General features: G+C 44.8%; 1 pseudogene; it reads right to left on the bottom strand.

The window, feature by feature from the left end:
- Positions 1-253: 253 nt before the first annotated feature.
- LOC100676555 (F-box/LRR-repeat protein 6-like) lies at positions 254-1737 on the bottom strand (annotated as a pseudogene).
- Between the last annotated feature and the right edge of the window lie 11918 nt (positions 1738-13655).

Raw genomic sequence — 13655 nt, 5'->3', positions numbered from 1 at the left:
TTAGTAATCAAATCTTTATGCCTTAGATACCATGTAATTTAACTTTATTTTATTTCACTGTTACTGTGTATGTATATTTACTTATTTTTTTATTTGCCAGTGAACAATATCTTAACTCTGGCTTTTATATTTGTCAAATCATTTCCTTTTTTTAATCCCCTAAAAACATCTTATTGCAACAAAGTGCTCAAACGCCTAAAACTGCTTAGAGGTATAAGGTGGGGATGGCTGAGGGCCTGGGATCCAAAGCTGCCTAGCTGAAGGAGGGGGAGCTTGTGCAAAGCTGCTTCAGGCACGAGTGGACCTCCTCTGGGCCCAGTAGGCCCACTTCAGGACCCAAGGAAGGAAGTGGCAGCATTCCAGTTTGAGGTATGCCAGGCCTGGGCAGCCGCTGATCACAAAGCTGACTGAGTTCACTGTGATCTGTGTGCCCCTGAGGTTGAGGGAGCACAGGGCCCGGTGTAAGCCTCAGAGAGTGCCCAAGAAGGCAGCTAGGGGCTGCTGCACATGCTTCTCACTGAAGCCTTGGCCATTCAAGACCAGTTTCCACAGGGTGCAATACCACTTCTGGGTCATCAGGAGGCTGCTCTTCATGGCTAGAGTCAGCCAGTCGAACATGCCATACAGGCCTAGATACAGCTGTTCCAGCTCCTTACAGTGCAGATGGTGCAGGCCATTGGGTATGATGAAGGCATAGCCACGAGGATCCAGCTGGTGCAGGTTGGGGAGCCATGTAGCAGGTAGCCCAGGACCTCATTGTTCATGAAGTCACAGATGGAGCTGGAAAGGCAGAGCTCCTCCAAGCCTGGGAAACCTGGGCTGGGGCCACCCGTCACCCCGAAGTCTTGGGCAGCCACATCAGGTTCAGCAGCCACAGAACCTGGGGGTGAGTCTCAGGCTCCAGGACCTGGAGCTGGGTGCATCAGCTGTCCAGAAGCATGCCAAATATGGTTGTCCTCTGGGAGCTGTAGGTCAGCCATAACCTGCACATTCAGGGCCCTGCCTCCTCCAAGAAACTCACCATAGCTGTGGACTCCACCATAGAGTGTTCTGATCCAGGCTGTGGGGCTTCGGGCTAGGCTTTGGCCAGCATGACCAGGATGTCAGGGGTTACTCTATGGCAGCTGGAAAGCGTAAGGTGCGCCGAGGACAGGATGCACTAACTTGCTTCAACACTGGGTGCACCTGGAACTTCCAGTGGAGGAGGGTCAGTCGCTGGAGCAGGGAGAACGTATTGGGCATAAACCACTCCAGCAAGGAGCTTCTTCTCCAGTTGGGTCTGCCTGTGGCGGGGTGGCCAGCCAGTGGGAGTGACAGGGCCATGGTGTAGCAGAGTGTGAGCTGGGAGGTAGCCCTCATGCTAGTGGTGGCACATCGGGCAGCACTGTCAAGGAAGGGCATGGGCCCTCAACCTCTACCAGCAGCCCAAAAACCTGTACCAGGATTTCCAAGGAGATGGGAAATGTTGGGCCCCTAGACTTGAGCTCGGGCTTGGGCCTGGACCTGGGTCTGGCCTTGGCTGCTGCAGCACATGGGCTCTGGGATGACTACCACTGCATAAGGTGGGTGGTGCACCAGGTAGCACCAGCAGCATTCTGTTTGACTGAAAGCAGGTGGAAACTGGAGCTACTCAGCACTACACACTCCCACCACCAGCCCTTGGCTGAGCAGGCCTGTGCCAATGCTGGTGGCACACTCCAAGGACTGCACTGGGTCTGCAGCCACCCCAGGGGCCATGGCTGCATACCACAATCGGCAGAAGGGGTGGGCCGGCAGACAGAGTGGGCTAGTAGCCATTGTCAGGGGGCATGGTGGGCCCTCAGAGGGATGGGCTGCAGGAGGACTGGCAGGAGGGTGGGGGCTGAGGTGAAGAGCAGTTGGGGCCCAGCACCAACCAACTCTCCTCGCTCCTGGGCTCCAGTACAGCCCTCAAGCCATTTCCTTTAACAGTTAGTTTTTTTCTTCCTCTGTATGTACAACTTCAAGTTACTGTCAAGTGTCCTTTCCTTTCTGTAAGACATTCTTCAGCATTTCTTGTAGTGCAGATGTGGTGGTAATAAATTCTTTTGGCTTTTGTTCATCTGGTAATGTCTTAATTTCACCCTAATTTTTGAATGACGATTTTGCCAAATATTCAGTGAAAACTGTGAGAGCTGGAACTCAAGGAGACTCCCTTGTTTTTCAGGATCTTGGGTCTCGAAAGTTTTCCCCCTTTGACAAGGTCCTGTCTTACCATCTTCCTATCACTTGTTTTAGTGGAAGATATTTGAGTTTTCCTTCTCTGACAGGTTTCTGCCTTACACAGCTTCTGCCTTACACAGGTTTTACTGTAGTATTCTTAGATGACAGTTCTTTTCTTTCAGCACTTTATGTCATCCCATTGCCTTCTTGCCTGCGTTGTTTCTACAGAGAAATTGGTACCTAATCTTATTGAAGACCCCTTGTATGTGATATTTCACTTCTTTCATGCTACTCTTAAAATTTTCTCTTTCTCCTTGGTTTTTGAAAGTTTGATAATAATATGCCTCTGTGTGGCTCTACTTTGGGCCCTGGTAACACAGTGGTTAAGCATTCGGCTGTTAACAAAAAGGTCAGTGCTTCAAATCCATCAGCCACTCCTTGGAAACCCTACAGGGCAGTTCTACTCTGTCCTGTATGGTGGCTATGAGTTGGAGTCAACTTGACAGCAACAGGTTTTGGTGGCTCTGTTTATGTTTATCCTACTTGGAGTTTGTTGATCATCTTGGATGTATACGTTCTTGTTTTTCATCACACTTTGGAAGTTTTTGGCCATTATTTCTTTGAGAATTCTTCTGCTTCTGAGAATCTCATAATGAGTACATTGTTCAGATTTATGGTGTCCCACAGGTCCCTTAGACTTTGTTCAATTTTCTTTATTCTTTTTTTTTTTTTTTTTGCTTTTCACACTTAACAATTGTCTGATCTTGGAATTCACTGATTCTTTCTTCAGCCAATTTTAATCTGCTCCTAAGCCCTTCCAGAGAATTGTTCATTTCCATTATTGTACTTTTCAGCTCCAGTACCCTTTTTGTTTTTTTCTTTTAATTTCTGTTGTTATTGTTGTTAGGTGCCGTCGAGTCGGTTCCAACTCATAGCAACCCTATGCACAACAGAACAAAACACTGCCTAGTCCTGAGCCATCCTCACAATTGTTATGCTTCAGCTCACTGTTGCAGCCATTGTGTCAATCCACCTCATTGAGGGTCTTCTTCCTTTCTGGTGACCCTGTACTCTGCCAAGCATGATGTCCTTCTCCAGGGACTGATCCCTCCTGACAACATGTCCAGAGTATGTAAGACAAAGTCTCTCCATCCTTGCCTCTAAGGAGCATTCTGGCTGTGCTTCTTCTGAGATAAATTTGTTTGTTCTTTTGGCAGTCCATGGTATATTCAATATTCTTTGTCAACACCACAATTCAAAGGCATCAATTCTTCGGTCTTCCTTATTCATTGTCCAGCTTTCACATGCATATGATGCAATTGAAAATAACATGGCTTGGGTCAGGCACACCTTAGTCTTCAAGGTGACATCTTTGCTCTTCAACACTTTAAAGAGGTCCTTTGCAGCAGGTTTACCCAATGCAATGCGTCTTTTGATTTCTTGACTGCTGCTTCCATGGCTGTTGATTATGGATCCAAGTAAAATGAAATCCTTGACAACTTCAATCTTTTCTCCATTTATCATGATGTTGCTCATTGGTCCAGTTGCGAGGATTTTTGTTTTCTTTATGTTGAGGTGCAATCCATACTGAAGGCTGTGGTCTTTGATCTTCATTAGTAAGTGCTTCCAGTCCTCTTCACTTTCAGCAAGCAAGGTTGTGTCATCTGCATAATGCAGGTTGTTAGTGAGTCTTCCTCCAATCCTGATGCCCCGTTTTTCTTCATATAGTCCAGCTTCTTGAATTATTTGTTCATCATACAGATTGAATAGGTATGGTGAAAGAATACAAACCTGACCCACACCTTTCCTGACTTGAAACCAATCAGTATCCCCTTGTTCTGTCTGAACAACTGCCTCTTGATCTATGTAAAGGTTCCTCGTGAGCACAAGTAAGTGTTCCGGAATTCCCATGCTTCACCACGTTATCCATAATTTGTTCTGATCCACACAGTTGAATGCCTTTGCATAGTCAATGAAACACAGGTAAACATCCTTCTGGTATTCTCTGCTTTCAGCCAGGATCCATCTGACATCAGCAATGATATCCCTGGTTCCATGTCCTCTTCTGAAACTGGCCTCATTTTCTGGCAGTTCCCTGTCGATATACTGCTGTAGCCATTTTTGAATGATCTTCAGCAAAATTTTGCTTGTGTGTGATATTAATGATATTGTTCTATAATTTCCACATTCAGTTGGATCACCTTTCTTGGGAATAGGCATAAATATGGATCTCTTCCAGTCAGTTGGACAGGAAGCTGTCTTCCATATTTCTTGGCATAGACGTGTGAGCGCCTCCAGCAATGCATCTGTTTGTTGAAACATCTCAACCCGATATTCCATCAGTTCCTGGAGCCTTGTTTTTCACCAGTGCCTTCAGAGCAGCTTGGACTTCTTCCTTCAGTACCATTGGTTCCTGATAATATGCCACCTCTTGAAATGGTTGAATATTGACTAATTCTTTTTGGTATAATGACTCTGTGTATTTCTTTCATCTTCTTTTGATGCTTCCTGCACCATTTAATATTTTCCCCATGGAATCCTTCAGTATTGCAACTCGAAGCTTGAATTTTTTCTTCAGTTCTTTCAGCTTGAGAAACATTGAGCATGTTCTTCTCTTTTGGTTTTCCATCTCGAGCTCTTTGCACATGTCATTGTAATACTTTACTTTGTTTTTTAGAGCCACCCTTTGAAATCTTCTGTTCAGTTCTTTTACTTCATCAATTCTTCCTTTTGCTTTAGCTGCTCAGCGCTCAAGAACAAGTTGCAGAGTCTCCTCCAACATCCATCTTGGTCTTTTCTTTCTTACCTGTCTTTTCAATGACCTCTTGCTTTCTTCATGGATGATGTCCTTGATGTTATTCCACAACTCGTCTGGTCTTCAGTCACTAGTGTTCAACGAGTCAAATCTATTCTTCAGATGGTCTCTAAATTCCGGTGGGATATGCTCAAGGTCATATTTGGCTCTTGTGGACTTGCTCTGATTTTCTTCAGTTGCAGCTTGAACTTGCATATGAGCAATCGATGGTCTGTTCCACAGTTGGCCCCAGGCCTTGTCCTGACTGATGATATTGAGCTTTTCCATAGTCTCTTTCCACAGATGTAGTCAATTTGATTTCTGTGTGTTCCATCTGGCAAGGTCCATGTATATAGTCGCCGTTTATGTTGGTGAAAGAAAGTATTTGCAATGAAGAAGTCGTTGGTCTTGCAAAATTCCATCATTCCATCTCTGCCGTTGTTTCTATCACCAAGGCCATATTTTCCAACTACTGATCCTTCTTCTTTGTTTCCAACTTTTGCATTCCAATCACCAGTAATTACCAGTGCATCTTGATTGCATGTTCGGTCAATTTCAGACTGTAGAAGCTTATAAAAATCTTCTATTTCTTCATCTTTGGCCCTAGTGGTTGGTGCATAAATTTGAATAATAGTAGTATGAACTGGTCTTCCTTGTAAGCGTATGGATATTATCCTATCACCGGCAGAGTTGTACTTCAGGACAGATCTTGAAATGTTCTTTTTGCTGATGAATACAACACCATTACTCTTTGAGTTGTCATTCCCAGCATAGTAGACTATATGACTGTCCGATTCAAAATGGTCAGTACCAGTCCATCTCAACTCACTAATGCCCAGGATATTGATGTTTATGCGTTCCATTTCATTTTTGATGATTTCCATTTTTCCTAGATTCATAGTTCGTACATTCCAGGTTCCAAGTATTAATGGATGTTGGCAGCTGTTTCTTCGCATTTTGAGTCATGCCACGTCAGCAAATGAAGGTCCCAAAAGCTTTACTCTGCCCATGCCTTTAAGGTTGACTCTACTTTGAGGAGGCAGCTCTTCCCCAGTCATCTTTTGAGAGCATTCCAGCCTGGGAGGCTCATCTTCCAGCACTATATCAGACAATGTCCTGCTGCTATTCATAAGGTTTTCGCTGGCTAATTCTTTTCAGAAGTAGACCGCTGGGTCCTTCTTCCTAGTATATCTTAGTCTGGAAACTCAGCTGAAACCTGTCCTCCATGGGTGGCCCTGGGGGTATCTGAATGCTGGTGGCATAGCTTCCAGCATCACAGTACAACAAACTGACAGACATATGGGGGTAATTTCTATCTCTATTGAAATTCTTATTTTGTTCTTGGATTGTTTCCTGATTTCCTTTAGTTCTTTATTCTTTGTTTTCCTTTAATTCTCTTAGCATGCTTAATACTGTTGCTTTAAAATCTTTGTGACTCCATTATCTTTTCTTCCTTGGAAACAGTTTCTGCCTCCTTATTTTGGTCTTTCACAAGGGCCTTTCTCTCCTGCCTCTTCATATACTGTGTAATTCTCGATTGTAATTGGGACTTTAAGGTATTCTACTGTGGTACCTCTGAATATTAGGTTTCTTCTCTAGGGTTTGCTCTTTATTATTATTATTCTCAATATTACTGTTTTAAATTATTGAAGGTTGTACTTCTCTGCTTCAACTTTAGACTCTCTATGTGTGTGTGCCTACTCTTATCCTTTTTCTATTAGTTTCTGTACCCAGGGCTGCTGGGTATCAGTAGTTCCATTAGTGGGAGGCTGCTTCAGAACCAAAACTTTTTTTTTTTAATTCAAAAATTTTAAGAAAATCTATTTTAATTTAAATTAAAACTTCTAATAAGATGACAAATTTCTTCCCAAGCACAGGCTTCCAATTTTGTTGCCTGCCTATTTACAAACTCAGCTTGTAGGTGAGAATGTGCTCCTGATTAGGAGGTCAGACTGCAGCCATGCGGACCCTTTCTTGCTCACATCAGATGATGACAGCAGCTTCCATACTCCAAAGTATGGGAGCCATACAGCATGTTAGAATGACTCAGTTGCTTTCTCTGGGTGTAGATGTGGCCTGTGGTTCTATTAAATCATGGACGTAACCCACATAGCAAGCCCAGAGTCAGACATTCTTTAGGAAGTAGGGTGTCTCATTCATGGTGATGTGGTGATTTCCGCTTGGTTTCCAGTGCAATCTATTAGCAAACAGGCAGTCTTCTTAGCAGGCCTGGCCCTCCCAGCCTGTGAGGGCCACTGCCCTTCCTACCACTTTCTCTTTTTCACAACGGGAGAAGGGCATTTTCATATAAATCTCTGCTCACTGCAAGTTTCCAAGGTCACATTTTTCTCTCTAACATCAGAGCAAAAAAACAAAAAGTTAAAAATCCCCAAGTAGCAACTATAAGGGATTAATTTCTGCTTTCTTTTGGCTCTCTCTCTTTCCTAAGGGTTAAGTATGTGGAGGGAAAAGTTGCTAGACTTTATGTCTGTGCTTGGTGGGAACTATTAAATTACCATGGGATGTTTTTCATTAGCTGCACACAAATGACTCTGCACCATGGCCCTGGGATCCACATGTGGGCCTTGGCCTGTGCTGCCTAATACTGCCTTATGGGCCCTCCCAGCAGTAAAACAGTGTGGTTTTCTCATCTCAAATGCAACGATGGGCACTGGTACTGGCATGAGGGAAGGAAACGGCAATAAACCGTGGGTGCGCAGCTCTCTGGAGCCAAGAACACTGTGTCTGGGTAATTGCTCTGAAATGAAAAAGATTCAGGGGTTTTCATGAAATCCCATAGGTGCATGTGCCAAGCCTCACATATGAGGTTGAATTACAGTTTCTAGTCCTGCCCCTCCCACAGCCATGGATCTTACTTCCGGAGATTTGTACACAGCTCTGAAGGAGGAAGGGTGGGAGGAACTGGGCAAAGGCCGTATCACCAGGCAGTGCATTTCTGGGCCCTATATGGACCCACACCTGCACAGAGAGGCTCTCAGTTGGTTCTGCTAGCATTGGAGGTAGGCATCTCTCAGGGCTGGGTGCCTTGGAAGCATTTAGAGCAAAGGTGCTTCCCCAAGACTGGGTACCAGGCACCCTCTGGAACAATGTGTTCTGGGGGCAAAGCCCTAGCTTTCATCAGAGTCTCAGAGAAGTTTTTTATTTAAAAAATTAAGGAGCACTGGTAGAGAAAACAGAAGCATGATAACACAGTTGAGGCTTTTCTTGGAAGCAGAGTATAATTTTAAGGAAGAATGAAAAGAAGACAAGGCAGAAGGGTGGAATTCAATGAGGCATCCAAAGAGAAAGGGAGGAAAAGAGATGTTAAAGTGGGGAGAATCCCTCATCTGATGTGGCTTAGTGGGAAGGCTGCGGTCAAGAATGCAACATGAAAGAGCCCTGTGAGTCAGGCAAGATGAAAACTGGCTGGCAAGAGGTGCAAAGAATGGCTGAAGAAGGGCAGCAGAGGGTGCAGAGGGGGTGAAGGAAGGGGCAGGAAACACAGAAGGTGACTGTGTGTGGGTCCCCTGCACCCAGTTCACACTGCTGCACCGTCTTGGCACAATGCAGAGGGGGAGACATTCCACCTCTGAGAGTGTGTTCAGAGGCAGGGGCTTCAGCCTGTCTGTGTCTTTGCTCTCTGGCCTGGCGCCTTTGTTGGCCTAGTGTAGCCAACATATTGGCATCATCCTAAAGACACTGGCTTCTGGAGGTGTGCGACACCAAAGAGAATCTGTCTTCAGGTGCTGGAAGCTCTCAAATTGTTTAATGCATTTTTAGAAACAAATGACCTTGAGATCTGAGAGACAACACATTTTTTTTTTTTTTTTTAACTGAAAGTTATAATTTATTTGGTCAAGTATGGTCTCAGGGAGAATTTTTTACCTTCCAGTAAAGTTCAGGGTTTGCCATTATCTGAGCATTGGGGGAACCTCATGTAACTTCCTATTCCCCCACTTGGAGCGCTATAAGGTTTGTTAAAAATTACAATCACAAGCCATGCCTGAGAAATCACTGTGTTCTCCCATGAGTGTTGAGTTCTGTAAGAATGGTGTTTGACCTCCTCTAACTTCAGGGGAAGGAAAGAGAATAAAGATCAACAGCTCAAGGTTGATTCCTATGAAGTGGAGGTCAGACATGCCTCCTCTCTCCACCACCTTTACGAAGTCTGATACCAACCCACCCTCCATACCACTCTATTTCTCTGCTTGGTGGGAGTTACAAGACCATGGCAAGAAAAGCCATGCAAAAGCAATAATTAATTTCAAATTGCCACACAGAGCTCACAGACAATGCTTATGATTATGGGTTTATTAGGGAAGTAACATGTTACAATTCAGGTCCAAGAATATTCACGATACAGTTCTTCCATCAGGATAGTCTCTTCTCAGTTGTGCCTGCAGACACGCCTCTCTCTAGCTCCTTGGCCTCTACCCTGCTTGGGCAAATGTTACAAAGGTCTTTTAGCTCTGCCGATAAGTGCCCAGAGGCGTATCACTCTGCCAGTAAGGCTCGACCTGAAGGCACTCAGCTCTAGCTCCATGGGTTAGCAAACCTAGCTCTGCCAAGTGCATGGAGGCATCTTACTCTGCCAGCAAGACTCCTGCCCAAAGGCACTCAGCTTTCTCCCTCCACGGGCAGAGGAACCCATCATGCCATCTCCAACTGGTCTCTCCTGCCGCCATTTCTCTGACACTGCTTCTTGTCATCTTCAGTGTTACCTCTCTCTCTCTATTGGTCTCCTGGTTCCAGGAGCTTCTCAGCACAGGGATTCCAGGCTCAAGGGATGCTCCGCTCCTGGTTCTTCTTCCTTGGTGATGTTGAGATCCTCTCCTCCCCACCTCTGGGATGGCTCATTTTAAGCCTAGTAGGATGGCAAAATTGACCAATCCCTTCCTTAGGGTTCCATAGACCTTATTTGCATGGTTCCGTCCTCACATGGGTGCCATGAACTTTATTTGCATTATTAGCAAGTTATCCGATCCCCTTGGTGGGCCACAATTACCTTATTTGTATAGTCCCACACAATCATTTGGGTGGGAGTTACAAGACCATGTCAAGAAAAGCCATACAAAAGCCAAAGTTACACTTTTTTCCTTTTCCTTATCCTTGTGGTCTGGTCCATGGAGCTGGAAAGTGGAGCCCACTCCTTCCCATTTCTTAGGCAATGGGCTTGTACTGCTGCTAGCTCAGGGCTCGCTGAACTGGAGCCTGGCGGGGCAGCCAGAGTGAGTAGCACTGCTGCCGAGCTTGTGGGGGTTCTAGGATCAGCATTTTTTTTTTAACATTTACCTTACTTTAAGTGAAAGTTTACAAATCAAGTCAGTCTCTCATACAAAAATTTATATACACCTTGCTATATATTTTTTTTATATATACTTATACTCCTAATTGCTCTCCCCCTAATGAGACAGCACACTACTTCCCTTCACTCTCTATTTTTGTGTCCATCTGGCCAGCTTCTGACCCCCTGTGCTCTCTCCAGACTAAGATCAGCATTTTTAGCAGCAGGAGCTATGTGTTCACAGTCCTCAGAGACTGACAGCAGAAAGACCAAGTGCAATTTGGGAATCTGGGGGTGGTATTTGTAGCCACACTGATTTTTCAAATGGAAATGTGCTCCCCTCTGTGCATCAAATTAGTAGGGCCTGTGCAACATATCCTTTTGACTTAGGATTTGGAAAATTCAAAAAGTTAGAGTTTTGAGGAAAGCTGCAAGACAAGTGATGGAAGACTGAGCATAATGATGATGTAGTATGAAGTCAAGAAGACTTTGTGACAAGGGTCAACATGTTGGGACAACAGAGTCTGACACAGAGAAAGTTCACCTGAGGGTAAGCTGTTGTTATTATTATGACTGCTTACAAAACGGTGGCTATTTTCTAGTTCCTAGCTCACTAAGCACTGAATGAACTCAAAGATCAGTGTTTTATACCCTTGCAGGAGTGACTGAGCTCTGAATGTCCTTAGTGGCAGGGTGCCACTGGCAGACACAGAGAAGTTCCTCACTAACTGGGTTAGGCAGGCACCTGCACCACCGGATGAAGTCACAAGGTAACAGAGTTTTCTCTGAGCAGACCAGGGCAAGGCTGCACTCGAGTTACAGATTTCCTTCTTGTGAAAAGAAGATAGACGTCTCTGTGAGTGTGAGCTGGCATTTCTATTCTGGACCAAGTTCTGGGGTATGTCAGAAATTGAAGGTGCACAGTCACTTGGCTGGTTGAAATAGGTGGGGGATTCATCAACTTCTGCCTGAAGTGCACCAGAGCCTCTGTGACATGTGCTTCTCATTCCTCCATTCAGCATGCCACCCCTTGATGGCACAGTCCTTGCCCGCTTCTTCTTGCCATTCTGCAGAGCCTACCTTGGACCTGTTCTCCACACGTTTGTAATCGCACATTACAGATTTCCCCTCGCTAACTCTGTGATCTTTCTGTGCTGCTGTTGTGGAAGAAGTTTGCTGCTGTGTGACAGTATGATGTTCTAGAAGGAACGGTTCCCAGCCAATACCGAAAATCTACCTCACATTAGGAAATATTCTGTGGCAGACACAGGTCAACAGAATGTTATTACACAGAATCTTTGACGGGATGACTCTTGTGTGGGGACCTTTTTGTTCCCAAGGCACAACATCGTCCTCAAGGTGAGAAGCACAGCAAAACATCATGGTGAGGGAGATTCTGGGCGAGGCAGTAAAGCAGGTGAAGTAAATGGAGTCATTGGGTTTTAAAGGGAAATTCAAAGGCCTTTTTCCAGCTTCCCAAGTCCTTGGAGAGATGACCTTTCCAAGTGCCCTTTTCCCCAGCCTGGTTGTAAGGTGTACTTCCACAAAAGCTCCCCCCCAGGCCTGTGGTGGTGAAGTGGTTAAGCATTTGGCTGCTAACCAAAAGGCCGGCAGTTCAAATCCACCAGCTGCTCCTTGGAAACCCTATGGGGCAGCTCTATCTACTCTGTTCTGTAAGGTTGCTATGAGTCAGAATAGACTGGACGGCAACGGGTTTGGTTCTAGTTTTTTGGGTCTCTGAGAGCACACAGGAATGTAGCTATTCTTCAGAAGGACGACACCTCTTGGTAGACCTCACGCACCTTGATCTCATTCATGGTACACATGGTGAAAAGGGCTTCCTCTTCCTCCCTCCCCAGCTGGAGAACACGGGAAGAAGCAGAGAAATTAACGTTGATTCTCCTAGGCATAGTGTTGACCCTCTGACATACATCATTTTATTTAAACCTCACAAAGTTTTTCTGGATGATAACTATTACTCTTACTCCTTTAAAAGAGGAAACTCAAGCCCAGAAGTGTATTTAGTTAACATGAGCTGTTATAACAAATAGACCCTCAAATGGATAAATGTTTAAAATGACACTAGTTAAAAGAAACTTCTTATCAATTTAAAACTCAAATGAGTGTTCCTTCTTCAGGGAAACTTGCTTCCCATGATAATCCCCTTCTGGTTCCCTTCACCCTTGTGACTTGTCTTTTCCCACTCTTCTGAGCCTCTCTGATAGATTGATTTAAAATTTGATGAGAATAAATTGTCCAAACTCCTTTTTTTTATTGATTAAGAAACTGAGACTCTAAGAGATTGGGGGATTAACTGAGGTCTCAAAATCAGGTAATAGAAAAACCAGGTTTGTGCAGATGCAAGCGAAAAATTGATGATTGGGCCAGACTATAAAAAAGACTTCTTCTTCTTAATAAGTTAAACAAGCAAACAAATGACAAAATCAACTCAGCTAATCCTTGTAGATGTAAGCAGGAGGGTTTGGAGCTCTTCTATACACATTTGCTATAATATTTTGGCAAGGAGAAAAGTAATATCTGTGGCTGTGAGTGATAGTGCTTCATCAAAGGACATCACGTTCGGCTTATATCTGTTTCAATTAAGTTTTCATCTTTGTTTCAAAATATTTGTTTCTCTTTTTTGATTAACAATTGTTCCCAATAGGTTGCAAGTGAGGTTTCTTGGCTAGTGTTCAAAATTTTTGGCCCTCCTTGTGTTCTCGGGGAGTCTGAAGGATGGGGCAGGGTAGGGAGAAGACCCAGGAGGGGGGAGATGTCCATGGTGTCTTCTAGGTAGAACCATGCTGACCCGCTTGCTAAACACAGAGGGTAGGACCTGCCATGAGAAAGAGAGGGACACACTGTTTTTGAACAAACAAACAAACAAAAAATGGAAAAGGACGAGTCAAGATGGTTCCAGCTCAAAAACCACATGTGGGAGGGGATGAGGAAGTGATAGGCTAGATTTCATCCTTTATTTCCACTTGCTACAGGATGAAATCAGCTCTCTTCTCAGGAGATTAAAATCGAGCCTGGCTGTCTCCACTGCTGAGCAGTCTGCTGTTCTCATTAGCTGGACTTCTATACACGGCGTGGGAAGGAACAAGTTGCCAAGGGCCAAGAGGCTGACCTTTCACAGATCAGGTTGTGATCTCCAAGCAGCATATCTATTTTTTTGTCTACACTCTCAACATTCACTTCCTACCACCAAATAAAAGGCAAAACGAAGATGGGGTGGGGGTGTGGGTGGGGTGGGGGAGGTGGAACCAACAGCAAGAAGAGTGCGATCTGCATTAGACCCCTGGAAATGCTCACAGCCTGAGATCAACGCATTTCTGGCTGAAAGCCCCACCACTTGCTCTTGTCTGCTTTGAGCATGTGCAGGGGGCCTGGTGA

This window comes from Loxodonta africana, chromosome 14 (assembly GCF_030014295.1).
Source record: "Loxodonta africana isolate mLoxAfr1 chromosome 14, mLoxAfr1.hap2, whole genome shotgun sequence".
Classification (NCBI taxonomy): domain Eukaryota; kingdom Metazoa; phylum Chordata; class Mammalia; order Proboscidea; family Elephantidae; genus Loxodonta; species Loxodonta africana.
The sequence above is the reverse complement of the archived record's forward strand: the minus strand, read 5'-3'. Positions and strand labels throughout refer to the sequence as shown.